At 35.6% G+C, this 27694-nt stretch overlaps 1 protein-coding gene across 1 annotated transcript in view; it reads left to right on the top strand.

The window, feature by feature from the left end:
* LOC309660538 (uncharacterized protein) overlaps positions 1-27694 on the top strand; it is a 701196-nt gene that overhangs the window by 99038 nt on the left and 574464 nt on the right. The window lies entirely within an intron of this gene.

The raw sequence follows: 27694 nt of genomic DNA on the forward strand, positions 1-27694 counted from the left end.
GACAGTGTTCTTTGTAATTCCATGCAAAGAGTACTAGCCTTGGACCCAGAAACTCCAAGACAAATCTTTTCACCTCCCTTGAGCCTCACTCAGTTTCCTGAATCAATAAGATGAGGATGTCCTTAATACTTTGAAGTTAATTTCAAGTAAAAGAATGTTTGAAAAGTTCCCAGGCACATTGTAGATTCCCAAAATGTGTTTGCCTCTCTTACACAATGTCCTTAGTGGTTCATTAGACTCTGGATAAAGAGAAGTTTTCCCATATCCCTGACACCTCAAATGGCTTCCCATGGTTATGCCTTTGAAGGTACCTTTTCCCCTCTTACCCCTAGTTGTTCCCCCTATCTAAAACCTTCCTAGCTTTTGCCAGGATGAAGTATTCTTTCAATTGTGTTAATACCCATAACACCATGGCACACATTTGACACTTCTGATTCACGAGCATCTATTGCTATTTTTTTCTGTGAGTTCATGTCATCTCCCCAACCAAGAGTCCACTCTTTAACTCCTTTAACATACTGCTTTACATCTCCAAAGTCTTGTACATAAGTAAATAGTAAATGTCAATAAACTCTGAGGTGGATGGATCTAGAGTCTGTCATACAGAGTGAAGTAAGTCAGAAAGAGAAAAACAAATACCGTATGCTAACACATATATATGGAATCTAAAAAAAAAAATGGTCATGAAGAACCTAGGGGCAAGATGGGAATAGAGACGCAGATCTACTAGAGAATGGACTTGAGGACACTGGGAGGGGGAAGGGTAAGCTGGGAGAAAGTGAGAGAGTGGCACGGACATATATACACTACCAAATGTAAAATAGCTAGCTAGTGGGAAGCAGCCGCATAGCACAGGGAGATCATCTTGGTGCTTTGTGACCACCTAGAGGGGTGGGATAGGGAGGGTGGGAGGGAGGCTCCAGAGGGAGAGGATATGGCGATATATGTATACATAGAGCTGATTCACTTTGTTATACAGCAGAAACTAACACACCATTGTAAAGCAATTATACTCCAATAAAGATGTTAAAAAGGGCTTCCCTGGTGGTGCAGTGGTTGAGAATCTGCCTGCCAATGCAGGGGACACGGGTTCGAGCCCTGGTCTGGGAAGATCCCACATGCCGCGGAGCAGCTGGGCCCGTGAGCCACAATTACTGAGCCTGCACGTCTGGAGCCCGTGCTCCGCGACAAGAGAGGCCGTGATAGTGATAGGCCCGCGCACTGCGATGAAGAGTGGCCCTCGCTTGCTGCAACTGGAGAAAGCCCTCGCACAGAAACGAAGACCCAATGCAGCCAAAAATAAATAAATAAAATAAAATAATAAAAAAATAAAAAAGATGTTAAAAAAAAAAAGTCAGTAAACTCACTAAACATTTATCATCGTACCTCTCTCTTCCTTTTTGCTTATTCTGGAATAAAAGCACTGGTGAAAAAATATTTGGAATTTGCATCAACACAGAGGTCATATGTTAAAATAAGGACATGTCTCATAGTGAAAATAGATTTAAACAGATTCTAAAGTTTTGACATGAGGGTTAAATATATTGAGGGTTGGTTTTGATTATTGGACTCGACTCTTAAGGTATTTGTATTTGCATAGGAAATTCAATTTATAAAAGTAGCTATCAAAACATATGCAGAGCCATTATTTACTTTCTGTAGGCAGGTTCTCAACCATTAAATCTTTGTTTTTTATAACATTGAAAAACAGGAAGTTTTCCATCTCGGCAAAGTACCACACAGCCCTACAGCAAAGTGATCAACTTTTGAGACTCCTGATTGACTGGATGTATTAAACAGACTTCCTAAAATGCCTCCAAAGCTATCAAAGAAAGAAAGAAATCCTATCAGTGATGGGTACACTGTCATCTACTCAGTGCTCTTTATAAAACCTTTTATTTACAATGTATTCCACAGCAAAAAAATTTCTAACCTCTAATTGAAATTGTATTCCTGTTCATAAACACATCTATATGAACCCATTTTAGATACTGAATATATCCAAGCAGCTAAAAAAAAATGAAACCCCCGGAGTAACAAAAAGGCAACTGGCTGGCCTGTAGGCATATTTTACTTGAACAGCATAATGCTTTAAATATTTGAAACCTAATGCTTTCAAAGAGGGCAAGTACTGTCACATTTCCTGAGGACTTTGTTAGTCCCTCCTGTCTCACACCTGGCTTGATTCCTACCTGTGCCTACATCAACCTGTCTCGCCCACAGTGTTTTGAGTCTGCAGAAACATCTTTAAGAGGCAGGCAGGTCCTAGAAAAATAACACTGAAAGGGAAAGTCAGATATCCTGGTTGCTAATCATGTCTCTAACTACCTGTGCGACCTTGGGGAAGTCACCACATTTTCCTGGGCCTCATTTATGTCAACTGAGAAATTAAAGGCTCAGCTAAATGCTGATGTCACATCCAACATACGTCCCAAAACATTCCTTACACTTTCTGATAACTAGAAATTGTTTATCACAAAAACCAAAAAGATGAAAGAAATTACGCTTTTCCACACTAATCAATCATCACTTACATTGCTATTTTATCCGTCTTTGATAATGTCTACTCACCACCAAGCAGTTGTTGGCACACCTCCCGATAACTCTTTTTTAATTATATTTTAACCATCTCAAATCCATCACCAAAATTTTTGAAGTCACTGTGGTATTTGAAAATTCCTTTTACCATTCATTCACCAGTATTTCCTTTTAAAATAATGGAACTACCAGGGTTTTCTTTAAAAGAGAGCGAGAGAGAGAAATAATGTGTCATGTTGTAATATTATGGGAGACTTTATTGAAATTGTAATGTTACTTTGACACCAGCAGTATACATTTTATGGAATGATTAGTTTTTAAATTAGCCTTTAAATGAGAAGAAACATATTAGACTTGCTTTAAACTTTTTAAAAGTTTTTTAAAGTATTTTAAAGTATTTTTAAACTGGCTTTTACATTTTTGAGACCTAAAAGTACAGTTCACTTAAGAGTGAACTTAAGAGTCCTTAAGAGTCCTTAAGGTGGCATTCTTAGTGTTCACGGCTGACTCTCCTGCTGGTGCTCAGTGGATGCCAAGTCACCATAAAAAAAGTGCATTTTTGGATGGTGGCATGAATTACTGGGAGGGACAGATTCAGGACACCTCCTCAAAAGGCCCGTGATAAACTTTTCTACATTTTTTCTTAGGCACATGTTATTATTCAAAACAAATTTCTACAGTAATTGCAAGTACAGTCCCAGTCACTCTCTATTTGATGTAATAAAAATGTTTAAAATTTTAGGATTAAATGTCATTCTATATGCCTAATTTAAAGACTTAGCCAAGGCTCTAAAAACAACTTCAAGATATATTTACATTAAAATGTACAATTTTCTGACAGCTTCAAACACAATTTTATTTTAAATTCGGAACAGAAAGTTCAACTTAAAAATACTGAAGATCTAAATTGCAAAAGAGTCATCAGTCCAGAGGTGATTGTCAAAGTGATCTTAATTGGATTTTCATGAAGAAAAGCAGTCCTTATGTTAGAAAATGGAAATAACCTCTTTGTCTCTATAGAAGTCAATTGGTCACAACTGTTATGCAGAACTTTTATGATGGGAATGCTTCTGGATAATTGTAATAACAAATGTAAAGATCCTGTTACTTTCATTATTTATTTTTTTTTTTTGTGAATAATACAACCAAGTCATGTCCATTAAAAAATTAAATAAAATATGCTGAAATGCAAAGATTTAGGAAAGCCCACCACTGCAGGGGGAAAAGGGTATTCCAATAGTGTTTTTCTCAATGACAAGTCTATTTTTTATCAACTAATAGGACTCTCTCTTTCCTGAGTTAAACAAAAGCCACTAGTTGTGCTCTAACAAAGGATTTTATTTCACAATCATTTAATTCTTCTACTTGCTTAACACCTGCTGGTTGCAGTGACAGAACTCACTTCTAATGAATTTATTTGACTATCCAGTACTCAGTAAAGCATACAACAGGTGCCAATCAATATGTATTTGGGAAACAGACCCTAAAGTGACGACATTATAGAGGAAATGCTTCTTACAGGGTTATAGAAAAACCTCTTGGGGCTAACACATTGAAGAAACTGAAGAGTGAGAAGGCCAAAGAAGAAGGTGCTATCTGGGAAGATGGCAATATTTGCCTTGAGCTAAAATATAAAATAACTCAAATAACAAAATTATAGGAACTTGACAAAGAAACATAGGACAAATTTAACGCAGTTCTTTCCTAGAACATTCGTAAATGGTAGCATACCTAAAGAGAGATTATTATTTTGGTTGTTCCCAAAAGAATGCATATCAAAGGCAAAAGTATTTATAGGTTATTCTAATTCTATCATCTTATGTCTTTGACAAAGAGGATTCTTAGTTTGGAGTAAGAATGTAAAACATAAAGGAGGTTACATATAAAAAAAATCTATAATCCTAAATTTGAATAGAAAATGTCAATATGAATTCATATGCAGTACTGCAGAATATGTGTGTGTGAGTGACAGAGTGTGAGTGTAAAATATACTAGTTTTCTCTACTGAAGAAGCCTAGAAAAATGACTATGTTTCCCTAGTGCCCAGATAATGATCTTAAAATATTATTTACTTCTAAGAGAAACTAGCACTTAGAGAAATGAGTCATTCCAGGTCTGGGGAAGATGAACCTGGAACATCATTATATTGGATGAAGAAGAAATTAAGACTATTAGGACCATGTCAAAGGACTCAGGTGCTAACTTCAAGAGGTTCCCACTGGCCAATGATGCAATAATTTGAGCTTCAAAAAGAATAATTTCAATTGAAATAAAGATGTTTTAATCTATGAGTTTAAAATAATTTTAAAAATATATTAATAGGTCATTTTCTGAGGGTAATAGGGAGTCAACTCATTATCTTGAAAACTGACAACTGAAGGAAAAGAATCAAGCATTTATCCTGACTTTCCTGAATGAACTGTTCTACTAGGTAACCAAATAGGTCAGGGAAAGTATCTATTGTATACACCTAATATTTGAAAAAGGAATGATAGAACTAGAATATCACTGTTTGCAACCCCCAATAAATGAATAGGTCTAGGCACTGAGCATCAACAGCAGCTAACATCAGGAAAAGAGGGAAAAACAGCATTAAGTGCCTCTTGATGAAAGAAAACACAAAAGTAGCAAACCTGAGTCTGATCAAGCCTCTGAATCCAGCTGCTAAGTTTCAGGGAATATGCAGACCAGAGGAATTTATAGAATTGCAGTCAATGTTTCCCAAAGTTATTCTCAAATAAATTATTATTCAATAAAGAAATTATAAATTTCTTTATAAATTATAAAGAAAAGAAAAAGATGAAAGAACATGTAGATTAAATGAGACTTTATTAAAAACTTAATTTTTTTATTGTGCAAGATTAAACTATAATGTCAAGGATGAACACTTCAGTGGTAAAATGGTAAGGAAATGGTGACTATAAAACTCAAAAGAGTAGTTACTTTTGGGAGAGGGAAGGGTCTATGACTGGCAGTTGGCAACTGAGGAGCTTCTGCAGTAAGTGGTAAAATTCTAGTTCTTGACCTGGGTAGTTGTTAAAATGATGTAGCACCTTAAAAGAATCCATTAAACCATACATTTGTGTGTTTTTCGGTATGTGTGCTTTAAAACAAAATAGTTTTAAGAAAAGTTTTTGTAGAGTAATTCAATAGCAAGTTTATAGTTTAACAACATGATACTAAAAATATTCAGAGGAATATTACTTCTCTTAGAAGAAGAAAATAATTCATCATGATGTAATAGGTAAAATAAGGTTCAAATTCTTTTTGCCTTTGAAAGTAATGCAGATATTGTTTATAAAATAAAGTGGTAACCACAAAATCCAACATCACCGTAAAGACTGATTAGTCAAAATCATTAACAAGAATGTTGTGTTCATTGCCTATTAGGGAACTCTTGGGATTATATGAGACTGTTAATGCTTTTTATTGCTTACTGAACTAAATAATCAGCCTGCAGATAGAATATGGGCCATTTAAAAATCTTAATAGTTTTATATGGATTAAGAAGGAGGGAAAGCACTTTAACAGTTGAAAACCGAAATAAATAGGTTAACTTAAAAGAAGCTTCTTTTGCTTAAGTTAAATCTATTTTTTTAAATCACATGCTAGAGTATCTCTAACCAAAATAAAGATAAAAAAGTAGCTTCTAAACTAACCAATGAGAATAGGAGAGTGATAGGCAATACCTATTGTTTTCTATTGGCACAAATACTGGTAAAAAATTTTTGTGGTACTTGTTTAATTTAGAATAGTAAAATCCATTGTTTTTGAAATATTTAAAATTGTTTGAAGCATAATAGACTTTGAAAATAAATATCATATTGTTCAAATTTACAAATTTATACCTGCAACAAAATGGCATATTGCATTTCTAAGCTGTTTAAAGAAAATAAATACTAGTTTTCTGAATTTGACTTCATAAGGAGTTTAGTTATTCTAAGCTTTCTATTGATATGAACTAAATAAGCAAGGTGTTTAATTTTAAAAGCACAGTCATGGCAGCATTTGGCAAGCACATATGAAGAAAATAGAGCTTACACCACAGATAAAACAAACAGGCAACTTCTAGCCCTTCAGCTAGAAGACCCAATAGGGAAAAATTAAAACATAAAAGAAAGAAGCTCATTTTGAACAAATTACAACTACATAAGATTTATACAGCTTAAGTATAATTGGTTTTCTTTGCATCCCAATGTTAATTATGATATATATTAAAATATATGGAATTCATGATATAAAAATTATATATATGTGTGTATACATATGTTTACATATGTGTGTGTATATATATATATATAAATATATGAAATTTTGGATACATACTGCTTTGAGAATATGGCAATTTGATTCTGTAATCTTTTCTGAGGCCAATGACATAATTCATTCTAGGGCTTTAATAATTTACGTTTAAAAGGAATTATTAGTTATTTTGCATGTCACCCAACCTACCATTTTAGATCTTTTTGACATCATACCTGTTACAAAAAAGCCTTGTGGTTATCAGTTATCTCACCATCTCTACACACTTCCAGATATCCTTACCTTATCTACTATTCATCTAATGTTTCAGTGATTTTCTTGCCATTTCCCTGCTCAAGAGTTTAAACTCTTCAATTTGGATTTAAAATTTTTTCACTCATTCTTTCATACATGCATTCAATAAACATCCCAGTGTTCCAGGGACTAATGTCCCAGCACGGACATTGCGATATAAAGATTAATCAGACATAGGCATTATTTAAATGGCAACAAAAAATAGCTAGTGGCAATACCATGTGATGAGGGCTGTGATGGCACAGAGAGTTATACTGTAGGATTGTAAAACATAAGCACCTAGTCCATATTGGGGGGGAGGGGCTGGTAGAGGGGTTGGTAAGGATGAAGGCAAATCAAAGGAGGCTTCCTCAAGAAAATGGTGGTATTAGATCAGGGGAGGCCTTGTATATTACACTAAGAAACCATAATTTTATTCTGAAGGTTTGGGGAGATCATTGAAAGGTTTTAAACAAGGGAATCATATGATCTATTTTTCTGTTTAGAAAAATCACTAAGGCTGCAATGTGGCCAATGGACTGAAGAAGATCAAGACTAGAGACCAGAAGGCCAGTAAGGAGACTAATCTTGTAATTTAAAGAATAAACTGTAGAGTCCCGGACAAAGAAAATAGCCATAGGATTAAGAAAAAAAAGAGTCAAAAGATAATTAAAAATAGAATTGTTAGGATGTGGTTGCTGGAGGTATGAGAGAATGCAGATTTTGAACAATGTGCGATTGTAAGGGTTCACTGAGATCACGAATAGAGGACGAAGCACATACTATTAGGATGAGCATGAGCTCAGTTTTGAACACATTGAATTTGAAGTGCCCATGGAATAGCCAAAGGGTAATGTCCAGTAGAAAACCGAATGTCTCCCTCTCTCCCTCCCCCCTACCCCTCCCTTGTACTGGACTACAGATATAGATTTGAGAGTCATGCATACATAGTACCTGAAGCCATGAGACTGGAATAAACTACTATTAAAGTGGGAAAAGTAGAGCCCAAAATGTATACAAACAGTAGTCAGACCAGGGGAAAACCAAGAGACTATGGTAACATATAAGTTCATAGAAATGAGTTTATAATAGTAAGGAGTGACCAACCAAGCTTTAGAGTATAAAAACTGGAAAAATATGTGATTATTGATTATCAGTGATTCTGGCAAGAGCCATTTCTAATTGTCTGATTGTAGAGGAAGCCAGGTGGCAATGGATTTTAAAATTTATAGGAAATTAGAATGTAAAACAGCAAATGTCAACATTCTCAATGAAAGAAACAGCAGTAACTGGAGGGATACCAGTAACTGTGTAGAAGGAAGATATTTTTAAGCAGGATCTATACCTGAGCAGGTAGAGCCAATGGAGAGGGAGAGAGAGATTAAGAGTAGGAGAAAGGCAACAAATGATTAACTAAGGCTCCTGATGAGTTAAGAGGAAATGGAATTCATAGCTAATGTTGAGGATGTAGCCTTGGAAAGGATAAGTGTTATCTCTTTCACTAAAATTGGAGAAAAGAAGCAAAAATGAATATGTATATTAATATGATGATTAATATTAATTAATATGGGTTCCTCCTCCCAATACACTCTCACCAAGGAATGGAAAGAAATTCAAAGGCATGTAATAAATATTCAGATATGAATTTGGAAAAAGCAAAAAGTCATATCTGTTGGCATCTTTGTGCTTTGAAGTAAGAAAGTTAACCATCAGAGATATTTGTAGACTTACCAATAAATCAGATGAAATTATTCACATAAATGGATAAAAATTATATGAAAAAGTTTGGTGTTACTTATGGTCAGTCTATTAAATAAGTAAACTATACTTAAAATACTAATTTTAATAGGATAATCTCTTTAAAGAATCAGGTTGTTGCTAAGTCAGTGTATGAAATAGCAAAAGACACAAAGCAAGACTGATAAAGTCCTCTGAGGAGGACTATAAGAGGTGACAGAAATGAACCTGGCACCGAGAGTTAGGAAGTGGCTTTGATATCTAGTCAAAGTGATGTAGGGAGCCACTATAAGCTCCGAAATAAGAGAGAAACATGAAAACAGTCTTGTGCAGAAACACACAGCAAACTTGGAGTTTACCTCAACATCTAACTTTCTTCACATACTGGTTGAATTCTGGTGCTTGAACAGTGAGGCTGTGTGATTTTTGAGGAATTATTATATGGCATAATCTCATTGTTATAGCTTTGGGCATGTATTTTTCATGCCAGGATTAGAAAAGCATTCTGATTATTTCTAGCAGGACCTGTGCTTGGGTTCTGACATTACCTTATCTTAGTTGACTCTCATACTCTAGAGTGAAGCCATCTGGAGCTTTCTACCAATAGAAGAGGTAGCAGATAAATAGGGAATGGCTATATTTAAGTTTTTTCCTTGAAGTATATCCTGCGAGACTTTACTGGTTCCCTCCAACACAGTAAAACTGAAACATTCACAATGGCCTGAAACTGGTTGACTGAATAGGTTGTACTCAATTTTTAAATGGCCACAGTACATCTTTTCTTGGAAGATTCTTTTCATTCTTATCTCAATATTTAATTAAATAGGATAGAAACTTTCAATTCTAGTCAAGATGGAATAAACACACTTCATCCTGTCTCTTTCTCTGAATGCAGCTATAAAACTTAAACAGAATGCATGGAACATCTTAAGGCTCTGAAAAGTAAACAGTACCAGGCACATTGGGGAAGAATACCAAAAGAGAAGTACCTTCAAACTAGCAGTGAATTTACCTTATTCTCCCCTAATAGTAACTACCAGTCTGAACTCAACACAATTTGAACATGAGGTGGACACGGGCACAGACAGGGAAGAAGCTAAAAGAAGCTCTGTAATTCTGGTACAAAAAGCAGAAACGGAGTCTCTTAATTCTCAGAGAGGGTGAGGAAATTTTCCCATATTTTAATTTTTCTCTCTTCTCCCCATTCTCTGGAACTTAAGAAGTGGCAGCAATGACAGTGGTGCATATGGAGGTTTGCAGTAGCCTAAAACTCTGATGGAAAAGAACCTTCCTCTACTATCTGAGGAATGTGCATGGGGAGAACTTCCTTTATTTTTTTCTTTTCTGTCATTGCAAGAAATGGGCACAGTCATGAAAGGTACAAAGCAGAGTAAATGAAGTACCAGCTTTCTAGTGACACAACCAAAAAGAGAAGTCTCAGAGAACCAGAAGAAACTGTGGAAAGGGTGAAGCTTGGGAAAGGGGAACCCAAAGGGAGAGAAATCCTAAAAGCTCTTTATGAATGTGGCTTACCCTTGAGCTTTACACATCTGAATCTGATGCTATTCAGGACACCAAAAACCTTGAAAACTGAACTAAAGACCATTGCTCAAGTTCCAGATTGGCCAATGGGTGACACACACCAAAGACAAATCCAAATAACACTGAAAAATCTTTAAGAACAGAACTTATATTGAAACTGCCATCCACAGAGACTGGGTGGAACTTGTGGCTTAAACTGAGTTAGGTCAATAGTCTGCAAAACAAAAACGTCAACATTTTATGTAGGATTAAAATTAGACCTAAAATCCAGTAACAGTATTCAAAATGTCCAAGATACAATCAAAAACTACTTGGTATATAATGATCAGGAAAATCTCAACTTGCTTGAGAAAAGTGAATCATCAGACAACAACACAGGGATGAGACAAACGTTGAAATAATATAACAAACACTTTAAATCACCTATTATAATCATACTGCAAGAGATAAGGATGAACCCTTTAAGCAAATAGAAAGTCTCAGCAAAGAAATAAAAGAAATAAAGGAGAAACAAAGGGGAATTTTAGAAATGAAAATTACAATAACATATAAAACACCCAATTGATGGGCTCAATAGAAGATGGATATGACAGAAGAAAGAATCACTGAACTTTGAAAACAGATTAGTAAAAAATATTAAATCTGAAAAACAAACATAAAAACATTATAAGAAAGGAACAGTCTCAGGGACTGTTGGCCCTCCCAAAAAGTAAAACATTTGTGTTATTGAAACCTGATAAGGAGACAAGATAGAGTATAATGCAAAAAAATTTTTTGATGAAATAATCATTGAAAACTTCCTAAATTTAGCAAAAAACATAAAGCTACAGATTCCAGAATCGTAGTATACCCCAACAGGATAAAAACAAATCCACAATTGTATACATCATAATTACTGAAGGCAAAGAAAAAAACCTTGAATACAATCAAAGAAAAGTGACAGAATAATGATAGGGGAATAAGGATTCAAGTGGCTTCAGAGTTCACATCAGAAATAGTGGTGATCAGAAGGAAGTGAAACAATGTTTTTAAAGTGCTGAAAAAGATGAACTATCAACCCAGAATTCTATATACATCAAAAATATACATCAGGAATAAATGGGAAATAAAGGAAAACTAAGATTTTGTTGCCATATGACCTGCTCTAAAGGACTTGCTAAAGAATTCATTACAGGCCTAAGGGATAGGATATCAGAAATGTACTTGTAACATCAAAAATGAAATGAGAGGGCTTCCCTGGTGGTGCAGTAGTTGAGAATCTGTCTGCTAATGCAGGGGACACAGGTTCGAGCCCTGGTCTGGGAAGATCCCACATGCCGTGGAGCAACTAGGCCTTTGAGCCACAACTACTGAGCCTGCGTGTCTGGAGCCTGTGCTCTGCAACAAGAGAGGCCACGATAGTGAGAGGCCCGCACACCACGATGAAGACTGGCCCCCGCTTGCCACAACTAGAGAAAGCCCTCGCACAGAAACGAAGACCCAACACAGCCAAAAATAAATAAATAAATTAAAAAAAAAAATGAAATGAGAACAAATGGTATGTATCTGGGTAAACAGACTATCCTTCTATTGAATTCTTTCAAATATGAATAAAAGTTGAAAGCAAAAAAAATTACAACATGGTTTGAAAAGGTTTTTAATATTTAGGTGTAATACAAAGAACAACTCCAACACAGAGGGAGGGGAAGATAAAGTCTTTATCTTTACTATAGTAAGGTTTCTATATTCCATGTTAAATAGTAAAATATTTATTCTAAGTAGACAGTGAAAATTAAGTATTTATACTGTAATCCCTAGGGCACCCACTAAAGAAAATATAAAAGGAAAAGTAGTCAAAATATAATAGAGACATTTAAATGGAATAGTAAAAAAAAGTTCAGAAAAACCCAATAGGAGGTAATGAAGGGGAAACAGAGGAATTGAACAAAATAAAGTGACAGACAAAATTCCAAACAAATAAAATTGCATTAAATGCACATAGCGAGAGTACATGTAAAAGTAAAGGAGAGACATTGGAAGAATGATTTTTTAAAAATGATCCAACTATATGCTATCTACAAGAAATTTACTTCAACTGTAATGATAGAGGTAAGTTAAAAGTACAAGGATGGGGAAAGAGATACCATGCATGCCATACACACTCAAAGGAAAGCAGAGTGTTTAGGTTAATATCAGATAGAGTTCACCTTGCAACAAAGAAAATTACCAAGGACAAAGATGAACATTACAAAATGAAAAAGAGTCAATTCACCAAGAAGACACAACAATCTTAAAGTGAATATATGTGAAAACAGAGCTTAAAAATACTTGAAGCACCCATTGTCACCACTTGTATTCAACATAGTTTTGGAAGTCCTAGACACAGCAATCAGAGAAGAAAAAGAAATAAAAGGAATCCAAATTGGAAAAATAAAACTGTCACTGTTTGCTGTTGACATGATACTATACATAGAAAATGCTCAAAAGACAAAAGAGAAGCCTCAATGAGATGGAAGGAGGGGCGCAATCATGATAAAATCAAATCCCATAACCACTGGGTGGGCGAATCACAAACTGGAGAACAATTATACCACAGAAGTCCACCCAGTGGAGTAAAGGTTCTGAGCCCCATGTCAGGCTTCCCAACCCGGGGGTCTGGCAATGGGAGGAGGAATTTCCAGAGAATCAGACTTTGAAGCCTAGTGGGATTTGACTGCAGGACTTCAACAGGACTGGGGGAAACAGAGACTCCACTCTTGGAGGGCACACACAAAGTAGTGTGTGCTCCAGGACCCAGGGGGAAGGAGCCGTGACCCCATAGGAGACTGAACCAGACCTACCTGCTAGTGTTGGAGCATCTTCTGCAGAGGCAGGGGGTGACTGTAGCTCACTGCAGGGACAAGGACACTGGCAGCAGAGTTCTGGGAAGTACTTCTTGGCGTGAGTCCTCCCAGAGTCCACCATTAACCCCAACAAAGAGCATGTAAGCTACAGTACTGGGTCTCCTCAGGCCAAACAACCAACAGGGAGGGAACTCAGCCCCTCCCATCAGCAGACAAACAGATTAAAGTTTTACTGAGCTCTGCCCACCAGAGCAACACCCAGCTCTACCCACCACCATTCCCTCCCATCAGGAAACTTGCACAAGCCTCTCAGAGAGTTTCATCTACCAGAGGGCAGACAGCAGAAGCAAGAACTACAATCCTGCAGGCTGCAGAACAAACACCACAATCACAGAAAGACAGACAAGATGAAAAGGCAGAGGACTATGTCCCAGATGAAGGAACAAGATAAAACCCCAGAAAAATAGCTAAATGAAGTGTAGATAAGCAATCTTCCAGAAAAATAATTCACAATAATGATAGTGAAGATGATCCAGGACCTTGGAAAAAGAATGGAGGCAAAGATTAAGAAGATGCAAGAAATGTTTACCAAAGACCTAGAAGAAATAAATAACAAACATAGATGAACAATACAATAAATGAAATGAAAAATACACTAGAAGGAATCAAGAGCAGAATAATTGAAGCAGAAGAACGGATAAGTGACCTGGAAGACAGAATGGTGGAAATCACTGCCATGGAACAGAATGAAGAAAAAAGAAAAAAGAGAAATGAAGATAGCTGAAGAGACCTCTGGGACAATATTAAATGCACCAACATTCGCATTATAGGGGTCCCAGAAGGAGAAGAGAGAGAGAAAGGACCCAAGAAAATATTTCAAGAGATTATAGTCGAAAACTTCCTTAACATGAGAAAGGACATAGCCACCAAAGTCCAGGAAGTGCAGAGAGTCCCAGGAAGGATAAACCGAAGGAGAAACATGCTAAGACACATAGTAATCAAACTGACAAAAATTAAAGACAAAGAAAAATTATTAAAAGCAACAAGGGAAAAACGACAAACATCATAAAAGGAAACTCCCATAAGGTTAACAGCTGATTTCTCAGCAGAAACTCTGCAAGCCAGAAGGGAGTGACATGATATATTTAAAATGATGAAAGGGAATAACCTACAACCAAGATGACTCTACTCATCAAGGATCTCATTCAGAGTCAACGGAGAAATCAAAAGCATTAAAGAAAAGCAAAAGCTAAGAGAATTCAGCACCACCAAACCAGCTCTACAACAAATGCTAAAGCAACTTCTCTAAGTGGGAAACAAAAGAGAAGAAAACGACCTACAAAAACAAACCCAAAACAACTAAGAAAATGATAACAGGAACATACATATCGATAATTACCTTATATGTGAATAGATTAAATGCTCCAACCAAAAGACACAGACTGGCTGAATGGATACAAAAAGAAGACCCGGTCTACAATAGACCCACTTCAGACTGAGGAAAGTGCGTACAGACTGAAAGTGAGAGGATTGAAAAAGATATTCCATGCAAATGGAAATCAAAAGAAAGCTGGAGTAGCAATACTCATATCAGATTAGATAGACTTTAAAATAGACAATGCTACAAGAGACAAGGAAGGACACTACATAATGATCACAGGATCAATCCAAGAAGAAGATATAACAATTATAAATGTTTATGCACTCAATATAGGAGCACCTCAATACATAAGGCAAATGCCAACAGCCATGAAAGGGGAAGCTGACAGTAACACAATAATAGTCGGGGACTTTAACACCTTGCTTACACCAATGGACAGATCACTGAGACAGAAAATTAATAAGGAAACACAAGCTTTTAATGACACAATAGACCAGATAGATTTAATTGATATTTATAAGGAATTCCATCTGTAAACAGCAAATTACACTTTCTTCCCAAGTGCACACGGAACATTCTCCAGGATAGATCACATCTTGGGTAACAAATCAAGCCTCGGTAAATTTAAGAAAATTGAAATCATATCAAGCATCTTTTCAACCACAATGTTATGAGATTAGAAATAAATTACAGGAAAAAAACCTAAAAAACACAAACACATGGAGGCTAAACACTACGCTACTATATAACCGAGAGATCACTGAAGAAATCAAAGAGGAAATCAAAAAATACCTAGAGAAAAATGACAATGAAAACACTACGATCCAAAACTTATGGGATGCAGCAAAAGAAGTTCTAAGAGGGAAGTTTATAGCAATACAATCCTACTCAAGAAAAACCTCAAATAAACAATCTAAACTTACATCTAAAGGAACTGGAGAAAGAAGAACAAACAAAACCCAAAGTTAGTAGCAAGAAAGAAATCATGAAGATCAGAGCAGAAATAAATGAACTAAAAACAAAGAAACCAATAGCAAAGATCAATAAAACTAAAAGATGGTTCTTTGGGAAGATAAACAAAACTGATAAACCTTTAGCCAGACTTACCAAGAAAAAGAGAGAGAGGACTCAAATCAATATAAATAGAAATGAAAAAGAAGTTACAAGAGACACCACAGAAATACAAATCATCATAAGAGACTACTATAAGCAACTCTATGCCAATAAAATGGCCAACCTGGAAGAAATGGACAAATTCTTAGAAAGGTATAACTTTCCAAGACTGAACCAGGAAGAAACAGAAATTATGAACAGACCAATCACAAGTAATGAAATTGAAACTGTGATTAAAAATCTTCCAACAAACAAAAGCCCAGGGCCAGATGGCTTCACAGGTGAATTCTATCAAACATTTAGAGAAGAGCTAACACCCATCCTTCTCAAACTCTTCCAAAATATTGAAGAGAAAGGAGCACTCCCAAACTCATTCTACGAGGCCACCATCACTCAGATACCAAAACCAGAAAAAGATACTACAAAAAAAGAAAATTACAGACCAATATCACTGATGAATACAGATGCAAAAATCCTCAACAAAATACTAGCAAACAGAATCCAACGACACATTAAAAGGATCATACACCATGATCATGTGGGATTTATCCCACAGATGCAGGGATTCTTCAATATACACAAATCAATCAATGTTATACATATTAACAAATTGAACAAACTGAACGATAAAAACTATATGATCGGGCTTCCCTGGTGGCGCAGTGGTCGAGAGTCTGCCTGCTAATGCAGGGGACATGGGTTCGTGCCCTGGTCTGGGAAGATCCCACATGCTGCGGAGCGACTGTGCCCGTGAGCCACAACTGCTGAGCCTGCGCGTCTGGAGCCTGTGCTCTGCAACAAGAGAGGCCGCGACGGTGAGAGGCCCGCGCACCGCGATGAAGAGTAGCCCCCACTTGCCACAACTAGAGAAAGCCCTAGCACAGAAACGAAGACCCAACATAGCAATCAATCAATCAATATATCTTTAAAAAAAAAAAAAAAGAAAAACTATATGATCATCTCAATAGTTGCAGAAAAAGTTTTTGAAAAAATTCAACACCTATTCACGATAAATACTCTCCAGAAAGTGGGCACAGAGGGAACCTACCTCAACATAATAAAACCCATATATGACAAACCCACAGCAAACATCATTCTCAATGGTGAAAAACTGAAAGCATTTCCTCTAGAATCAAGAACAAGACAAGGATGTCCACTCTCACTACTATTATTCAACATAGCTTTGGAAGTCCTAGCCATGGCAATCAGAGAAGAAAAAGAAATAAAAGGAACACAAATTGGAAAAGAAGAAGTAAACTGTCACTGTTTGCAGATGACATGATACTATACATAGATAATCCTAAAGATGCCACCAGAAAACTACTAGAGCTAATCAATGAATTTGGTAAAGTTGCAGGATACAAAATTAATGCACAGAAATCTGTTACATTTCTAAACACTAACAATGAAAGATCAGAAAGTTAATTAAGGAAACAATCCCATTCACCATTGCAAAAAAAAGAATAAAATACCTAGGAATAAACCTACCTTAAGTAGGTAAAAGACCTGTACTCAGAAAACTATAAGACACTGATGCAAGAAATCAAAGATGACTCAAACAGATGGAGAGATATACCATGTTCTTGGACTGGAAGAATCAATATTGTGAAAATTACTATGCTACCCAAAGCAATCTACAGATTCAATGCAATCCCTAACAAATTACCAATGGCATTTTTTACAGAACTACAACAAAAAATCTTAAAATTTGTATGGAGACACAAAAGACCCCGAATAGCAAAAGCAATCTTGATGGAAAAAAAATGGAGCTGGAGGAATCAGGCTCCCTTACTTCAGACTATACTACAAAGCTGCAGTAATCAAGATATGGTACTGGCACAAAAACAGAAATATAGATCAATGGAACAGGCTAGAAAGCCCAGAGGTAAACCCACGTACCTATGGTCAACTAATCTATGATAAAGGAGGCAATGATATACAATAGAGAAAAGACAGTCTCTTCAATAAGTGGTGTTGGGAAAACTGGACAACTAATGTAAAAGAATGAAATTAGAACACTCCCTAACACCATATACAAAAATAAACTCCAAATGGATTAAAGACTTAAATGTAAGACCAGACACTATAAAACTCTTAGAGCAAAACATAGGAAGAACACTCTTTGACATAAATCACAGCAGGATCTTTTTTGACCCACCTCCTAGAGTAATGGAAATAAAAACAAAAATAAACAAATGGGACCTAATGAAACTTAAAATGTTTGTGCATCAAAGGAAACTATAAATAAGACAAAAAGACAACCCTCATAATGGGAGAAACTATTTGCAAATGAATCAATGGACAAAGAACCTACAAAATATATAAACACCTCATGCAGCTCAATATCAAAAAAACAAACAACACAATCAAAAAAATAGGAAGAAGACCTAAATAGACATTTCTCCAAAGAAGATATACAGATGCCAACAAACACATGAAAAGCTGCTCAACATCACTAATTATTAGAGAAATGCAAATCAATACTACAATGAGGTATCACCTCACAATGGTTAGAATGAGCATCATCAGAAAATCTACAAACAACAAATGCTGGAGAGGGTGTGGAGAAAAGGGAACCCTCTTGCACTGTTGGTGGGAATGTAAACTGGTACAGCCACTATGGAGAACAGTATGGAGGTTCCTTAAAAAGCTAAGAATGGAATTACTATATGACCCAGCAATCCCTCTACTTGGCATATGCCCAGAGAAAACCATAATTCAAAAAGACACATGCACCCCAATGTTCATTGCAGCACTATTTACAACAGCCAGGTCATGGAAGCAACCTAAATGTCCATTGACAGACGACTAGATAAAGAAGAATTGGTACATATATACAATGGAATATTACTCAGCCATAAAAAGGAACGAAACTGAGTCATTTGCAGAGACATGGATGGACCTTGAGACTGTCATACAGAGTGAAGTAAGTCAGAAAGAGAAAAACAAATATCGTATATTAATGCATATATGTGGAATCTAGAAAAATGGTACAGATGAACCGGTTTGCAAGGCAGAAATAGAGACAGAGATGTAGAGAACAAACGTATGGACACCAAAGGGGGAAAGCAGGGAGTGGGGGGCAGGGTGGGATTAATTGGGTGATTGGGATTCACATATATACACTAATATGTATAAAATAGATAACTAATAAGAACCTGCTGTATAGCACAGGGAACTCTACTTCACTTTGCTGTACAGTAGAAACTAATACAACATTGTAAAACAACTATACCCCAATTAAAAAAAAATAAAATAAAGATCACTTTCCAATTCAAAAAAAAAAAAAAAAAGCATTGGTTATTCAAAGAGGAAAAAAAGAAAACCCTAAAGAAGCTATCAGAAAAATAATAGAGCTCATCAATGAATTTGGTAAAGTTGCAGCATACAAAATTTATACACAGAAATCTCTTGCATTCCTATACACTAACAATAAAAGATCAGAAAGAGAAATTAAGGAAACAATCCCATTTATCATCACATCAAAAATAATAAAATACCTAGGAATAAACCTATCTAAGGAGACAAAAGACCTGTACTCAGAAAACTAGAAGATTCTGATGAAAGAACTTGAAGATGACAGAAACAGATAGAGAGATATACCATGTTGATGGATTGGAAGAATCAATATTGTGAAAATGACTAAAGTACCCAAAGCAATCTACAGATTCAATGCAATCCCTATCAAATTACCAATAGCATTTTTTACAAAATTAGAAGAAAAGTTTTACAATTTGTATGGAAACACAAAGGACCCTGAATAACCAAAGCAACTTGAGAAAAAAAAAATAGAGTGGGAGGAATCAGGCTTCCTGACTTTAGGCTGTACTACAAAGTTACAGTCATCAAAACAGTATGGTACTGGTACAAAAACAGAACTATAGATCAATGGAATGGGATAGAAAGTCCAGAGATAAACTCAAGCACCTATGGTCACCTAATCTATGACAAAGGAGGCAAGAATATACAATGGAGAAAATAGTCTCTTCAATAAGTGGTGTTGGGAAAACTGCACAGCTACATGTAAAAGAATGAAATTAGAACACTCCCTAACACCATACACATAAATAAACTCAAAATGGATTCAAGACCTAAATATAAGGCCAGATACTATAAAATTCTTAGAGGAAAATACAGGTAGAACACTCTCTGACATAAATTACAGTAAGATCTTTTTTGATCCACCTCCTAGAGTAATGAAAATAAAAACAAAAATAAACAAATGGGGCCTAATTAAACTTAAAAGCTTATGCACAGCAAAGGAAACTATAAACAAAATGAAAAGACAACCCTCAGAATTGGAGAAAATATTTACAAATGAAGCAACTGACAAGGGATTAATCTCCAAAATATAAAAACAGCTCATGCAGCTCAATATCAAAAAAAGAAACAACCCAACCAAAAAAATGGAAGAAGAACTAAATAGACATTTCTCCAAGGAAGATATACAGATGGCCAAAAAGCACAGGAAAAGATGCTCAACATAGCTAATTATCAGAGAAATGCAAATAAAAACTACAATGAGATATCACCTCACACTGGTCAGAATGGCCATCATCAAAAAATCTACAAACAATAAATGGTGGAGAGGGTGAGGAGAAAAGGGAACCCTCCAATACTGTTGATGGGAATGTAAATTGGTACAGCCACTATGGAGAACAGTATGGAGGTTCCTTAAAAAACTAAAAATAGAGCTATCATATGATTCAGCAATCCCACTCCTGGGCATATATCTGGAGAAAACCACAATTGAAAAGATACATGCACCTCAATGTTCATTGCAGCACTATTTACAATAGCCAAGACATGGTAGCAACCTTAATGTCCATCAACAGAAAAATGAATAAAGGAGATGTGGTGTGTATATATATATATACAATGGAATATTACTCAGCCATAAAAAAGATTGAAATAATGCCATTTGCAGTAACATGGATGGACCTAGAGATCATCATACTAAGTGAAGTCAGACAGAGAAAAACAAATATCCTGATATCACTCATATGTGAAATCTAATTTTAAAAAATGATGCAAATGAACTTACTTACAAAACAGAAACATTCTTACAGATATTGAAAACAAACTTATGGTTACCAAAGGGAAAACATGTTGGGGAGGGATAAATCAGGAGCTTGGGATGAACGTACACACACTACTGTATATAAGATAGGTAACCAACAAGCACATACTGTATAGCCCAGGGAACTTTACTCAGTATTCTGTGATAACCTATAAGGGAAAAGAATCTAAAATAGAATGAATATATGTATATGTATAACTTTATCAACTTGCTGCACACCTGAAACTAACACAATATTGTAAATCAACTATACGCCAGTAGAATTTTTTTAAAAAAATATATGAAGTAAAAACTGCCAGAATTAAAAAGAGAAATAAATACACAATTAGAGTTGGAGACTTCAAGACTTCTCTGTCATCAATTGATTAGCAAGGATATAGAAGAACTAAATGACACCATCAGTCAACTGGACCTAAATTATATTTATAGAACACTCCATCCAATAACAGCAAATTATTTGTTTCAACTGCACATGGAATATTTATCAAAATAGAAAATATCCTGTGTGATAAAATAAATCTTAATAAACTTAAAAGAATTTAAGTCAAACAAAGTATGTTCTATGAACATAATGAAATTAAATGAGAGATCAATAACAGAAAGATAAAGGAAAATATCCAAATACTTGGAATTAACACACTACTAAATAATCTGTGGATCAAAGAGGAAGTCTGTAGAGAAATTAGAAAATATTTTGAACTGAACAAAGAGGAAAATGTAACACAGAAAAATTTGTGAGATGCCACTAAAGCAGGCCTTAGAGGCAAATTTATAGCATCAAACGCTTATATTAGAAAGAAGAAAGGTTTCAAACCAATAATCTAAACTTTCACATTAAAAGAGAAAAATAAACCCAAAGCAAGGAGAAATAAGGAAATAATAAATATAAGGATGGAAATAATAAATACAAGGACAGAAATAAATGAAACTGAAAACAAAATACAATAGAGAATATCAATGAACCAAAATCTGATTCTTTGAAAAGATGAAAAAAAATTGAGAAACTTCTAACGTGACTGACAAAGAAAAAAAAGAGAAGATATGAATTAATATTTAAATAAAGAGTACACTAAGGAGATAATGAAAATGTTAGCATCTCAGAAGTTTAAAGTTAAAAAACATAGATCACTTTGTTCAAGAAAATTTTTGGAAGTCTTCTTTTGGGTTCTCAAAAGTAACCCAAGGATGCAAACATTGCCCTGGGATTCAAGTATAATAGGCCTTTCTTGTTTCCAAGTTTGATATTCAGTAAGGCCCCTGTGAGCATAACTGTGCAAGGACTGGATTCATTTGTGCAAGGAGTCCCAGGACCTGAGGAAGAAAGTCTAGGCCAGCACCACCATTTAAAGTTAGGTGAATTGTGCCCTGAGTAAGACACCAACTGGAGAGGTGGTAAATTGGAGCTGAAATCCAGCACATGTTCACTAAGCCTTGCATGAGCCATATACACCCAGAGGAAAGAAAGACTTTTCCCTAATTCTCACATGGGTGTTGCTAATCAATAAGCCAACGAGGAAATGCCTTTGTAAATGCATACCACATCGGCCGGGGGAGGCTCTGCCAGCCACATAGGCCCCTCTCAAGGGACTAAGAGTCAAGGGGAGGCCTGGATTGGGCACAGCTGGTGACTGATGCTAGAAGTTACCCTGCCAGACCCAGCTGCATTGGCACAGAGATATGATATGATAAACTATGGCTGAGTATGCAACTGTGGATTAAGAGCTGGGTATCTTCTGAGTCTAAGCATGAGCCCTGCTACAGTAGGCAGTTTCTTAGACCTGACATGTCTCAAAAGTGTCCCTAAGAACTTAAAAGGTTGCCGTGAAAGAGCAGGGCAGGGTGGAAGCAGGAAGAAACACAGATGTGAGCTTGCAAGAGTCCAGCTCCCTCTGGCATAGAAGAAAACTGGCAACCACGCTCCCAGAACTGGGTAACCCCTTGGTATTCTTGAACCATTTAAAAGTAGAATAGAAGTGTGAAGCGTAAATGTACTTACAATAATAGAATAATTAATTAGAATAAAATAAAGAAAAATGACATATTTATACCCAGACCTTACATGATCTGGCCTCCATTGTCTCTCTGAATGCATATCCTATTACACCAACAATTGCTCATTCTGCTTCAGCCATACCAGCCTCCTTGCTGTTCCTCAAAAATAAGGGGCACAATTCAAACTCAGGACCTTATAACTTGTTGTTCCTTCTGCCAGGAAAGTTCCTTCCCCAAGATCTTCATGGCTCACCCTCTCATCTCCTTCGGATATTTCCTCAAATTCATTTTTTCAGTGCAAATTTCCTTGGTAATCCAATCTAGAAATTGGATTGAAACCTTCCTTACACTGCAAATGCCCCCCATCCCCCATTCTATACATGCCCTATCTCCCTTTCTTGATTTATTTTTCTCTTTACACTTATCCCATTACAGCACAAAATATATTTCATTTATATGTTTTTTTTTATTGCATGTCTCCTACCACTAGAATATAAGCTTCTCAAGGGCAGTGATTTTTATCTGTTTTGTTCACTGTTATATCCCCAACATAAAGTTCACAAAGCACTCTCTACCAAACTCTAAAATTTTAAATTTATATTCTATATCCTAAATATGTGTTTATTTTCCTTTCTAGAAACATTGATGGCTGTGCAGTGTTGTGGCCCCTGAGGTTTCAGGTTTTCAAAATCTAAAGTATTATAAATCTAAGATTGATAATGGTTAAACCATTATATTGTTGATAACTCCTAGCTGTTCAAAGCCCATAGACTTGCAGGAGAGTGCAGCCAATTGTTTCCTGTGCACTTGGGTGCACTGTGGTAGAAGTTCAAAGACAGTTGAACTATGACAGGCCCCAAGGTCCAGAGCAGAGCGAGATACCGCTAGGACCAAGGATCAGGTGGAGTGATGACCATCTCAGTGGTCTGCAACAAGGATAATAATGTTACTACTAATAGTTAACATCTGCTGAGTATCTGCTGTTTGTCAAGGCAACAGTTCAAAACCCTTTACCTATATTAAGACACAGAATTGTCCTAAGAAGTAGGTACAATTATTAGCCCCATTTTACAGACGAAAACTGTGACAGAGAGGTTAAATAACTTGCCCCAAAGTCAGACATCTAGTGCACAACAGAACTAGGTTTGAAAATGAGCAAATCAGAGCCTATGTTCTTAATCAATATGCTGTACTTTTCAAACAGATGAGGATGATCCAAAACAAATTCCTTTGAACACTTTTATCTTCCTATGAGAAATGTCTGATCAGCTTAGGCTATGAGGCAAAGAGCCCTAACATTAAATAAGAGTTGGTGACATTAGACCTGGAAGCAGGAAAGTCACTCAGGTTACATAGTAGAAAAGTGAGTACAAACACAACATAACATTTCAAAGGGACAGTTCATTAGACTATGTGCTTGTTACCCTGGAGGAGTGGCTATTTTGTGTTCTTTCTTTCTTACAGGCAAAATAAAGGCAATGTCAATCAACTCAGAAAACAAAACTGATACAGTTCTTTGGCTTTGTGTCCTTCTGATTTTAGATTTCTTATAATGTTTATGGATTCTTAAAAACTATCTCTTAATAATTGGTTGAAAAATTCTGTAGGAAAAGTTTTGTTAATTTAAAAACATCTAGCTTTACATTTATCCAGTTACTTCATTCCTAGGCTAGATACCAGTTTCCTGTGAAAGTGTAGAATCTTGTTACTCAAACCATAATGTATTTGTCTGATACTTTGTACTTTATTAGTTTTCCTGTCAGGGGAAAAAATTGTGTTTTCTCCTAGCTTTCTATCAAATAGAACTCAAAAAGAACATCATATAGGTATTTTTACCTTTTTAATTTTTCCCTATATTTCTTACACATTTATTTGTTTTTCTCCTTAATCATTTGATCCTAACTGCATTGTTTCTCATTTCATCTTACAGTTATGTCTCTGAAGACTGAGTTTTTCTCTTGTACTGAAAATAAAAAAGAATAACCATTATTGAACATACATTTATGTGAAACCAACTCAGTACTAAAACCAATTAATCTGTACATAGATATCTACTAAACTCAGAAATTCAGAAATTTTAGAAAAAATAACTTAGATATTTTCTGAGGGCCACAGAAATGGCTGATATATTATTGCTTTTGAATATTTGCAAATGTAACATTAAATAAGTCATTACAAAGTAATAGATGGGACTATGCTGGCAATAATTTAAAATAAACTGTATGACCAGGAAACAACCTTCATATAACCTTCACTCATAAGGTTTTGAGATTCCTTTTTTAAACAAATTAAGTAGCTTACTGATTTTGAGTTGAAGGATGAAAGAAAAATATTCTGAAAGTTCAACTGAGTCAGAACTATGGAATAAGCTCAGAGCTGGCTGTCATGTGTACATGAAAATGTACTGCAGATCCACTATCAGGAAGAGCCCTTACATTTTAGGACGTGTTACCTTTGGTAGTGAAGATGAAATTACACTATCTTAATGTTCATCTTCTACTTTGCTCCCATTCTGTGTCCAAACACATGCTTCCTGGAAATGCTGATTTGAGGTAGAGTACACACTGGGGTTATGAACTAAGCCAAAGCTAATGATCCACACAGGGCTTGATCTTATGACCCTGGCCTCATTAGCACCTGGCACTTAACAACTGAGCTAATCAGGCAGAGACAAGGGATTCATCAATCAAACAAACAGCACATTATTGAAGAGCAGCACATGTCAAGCACTCAGCCAGAAGTTATAGTGAATACAAGGAAGGCTAAACATAGTCTCTGCCCTACAGGTGCTTACAATCAATTTGGTGAAATTAATTACAGGTGCACAGCAACAGAAACTTAAAAATAATAACAATAATAAAAACAGCTAAGGCAGCTGATTAGGGAAGAAACCTGTTGGAGGAAGTTAGAGAAAAAAATATTAACCTATATATGATAGTGAGTCCTTGAATTTAATGAGTAAAGATGTGACATGGTGGTTTGGGTTTTTTCAGAAGACTAATCCTGCAATGGCTCATATGTTGGAGTCAAATGTGGACTGTCAAATTTAAACTGAATGAAGCAACTCAGGGATGAAATTAATTGTATTGAGGAGAAAAATAATGATACATTTTAAAAGTATTACTAAGAAAAAAATCAACCACATGAGAAAAATCAAATCTAAGAGGGTGGTGAGAAAGAACGTTCTAGGTTTTAAAATGTTCCTGGATAGGTATCAGAGGCAGAAATAAAGAAGTTCATGAGTGGCAGCTTTCGGAAAGAAGATACAATGATAATTGAGTTTTAAACTTGAGAGTTAGGGGTGCCGACCCTCTACATGGAAAAAAAAAAAAAATCTGTTTATAACTTATAATCAGCTCTCCACATATGCAGTTCCTCCATATCTCTACAGTTCCTCTGTATCCCGGGTTCCACGTCCTCAGATTCAACCAACTGTGGATCATGTATTACTATAGTATTTACCATTGAAAAGAATCCATGTATAAGTGGACTTGCACAGTTCAAAGCCATGTCGTTCAAGGGTCAACTGTATAACCTTGACAATTCTGGGAAATGAGAGTAAAAGAAGGAAAATTCACAAACTAATCTCACTTATTATAAATGTAAAAATCTTAAATATTAATAAATCTAGCAATGATTTAAAACATAAGTACATCATTGAGGTAGGGATATTTATTCCAGGCAAGCAACGATGATTTACATTAGAAAACCTTTAATATAATCTATATTTAGATTTAATATAATCTATCACATTACAAAATTACAAAGGAAAAACTACATGCATATCACAATAAATACAGAAAAACATTCTATATCATCCAACATATATTCATAACTAAAACAGGGGAAAACTACATAACCTAATAAATAAGATCTACCAAAATCCCACAGCAAATATTATATTTAATGGTGAAAAATTAGATGCAATCTTTCACAAACAGAAAAGTCAAGAATGCCTACTATATCCACTTTGATTTGATATTTCAATGGACATTTCATCCAATACAATAAGGCAAGAAAAGAAATGAGATACAAGAATTAGCAAGAGGGCTTCCCTGGTGGCGCAGTGGTTAAGAATCTGCCTGCCAATGCAGGGGACACGGGTTCGACCCCTGGTCTGGGAAGATCCCACATGCCACGGAGCAGCTGGGCCCGTGAGCCACAACTACTGAGCCTGAGCGTCTGGAGCCTGTGCTCCGCAACAAAAGAACCCGCGATAGTGAGAGGCCCGCGCACCGCGATGAAGAGTGGCCCCCATTTGCCACAACTAGAGAAAGCCCTCACACAGAAATGAAGACCCAACACAGCCATAAATAAATAAATTAATTAATTAAATTACAAAAAAAAAGAATTAGCAAGAAAAAATAAATAGCAATTATGTACACAGAAATTGATTACATGTAAATAAATGTACATGATTCATTTATTTTTTATACTATTATCTATAATAACATCTAACATATATTAGGCACCCACTAAATATATATGGGGTCAATGAATGAATGAATGAAATCTATAATCAAATATCTCAACTAATAAGACAACTCAGCAAGTTTGTTGGACTTTAATACACAAAAATCAAGAGGATTCTTACATGCCAGCAACAACCATGAAAAAATATAATTTAACCATTGAAAAATGTATATGATTATTCAGTAATAAATATTTTAAAAAGGTATTTGTACAAAGAAAACTTATTGAAGAACACAAAATAAAATCTAAGTAAGAGATATATATGGCATTAATAATAAGAAATTATCGATGTTATAGTTACATATTATATCATGGAGATATGCCTACTTCCTCAAATTAAATTAAAAATTAAATGCAATTTTGGTCAATATAGGATTTTGACTTACAAGATGGTCCTACCACTTCAATGAAAGATTGAGTAGTGCTTGGTTATAAAAATTCAGCTTTAGCCAGTCTGTCTGTGTTCAAAACATGGCTTAA

This window comes from Balaenoptera physalus (assembly GCF_965194825.1).
Source record: "Balaenoptera physalus genome assembly, chromosome: 4".
Lineage (NCBI taxonomy): Eukaryota > Metazoa > Chordata > Mammalia > Artiodactyla > Balaenopteridae > Balaenoptera > Balaenoptera physalus.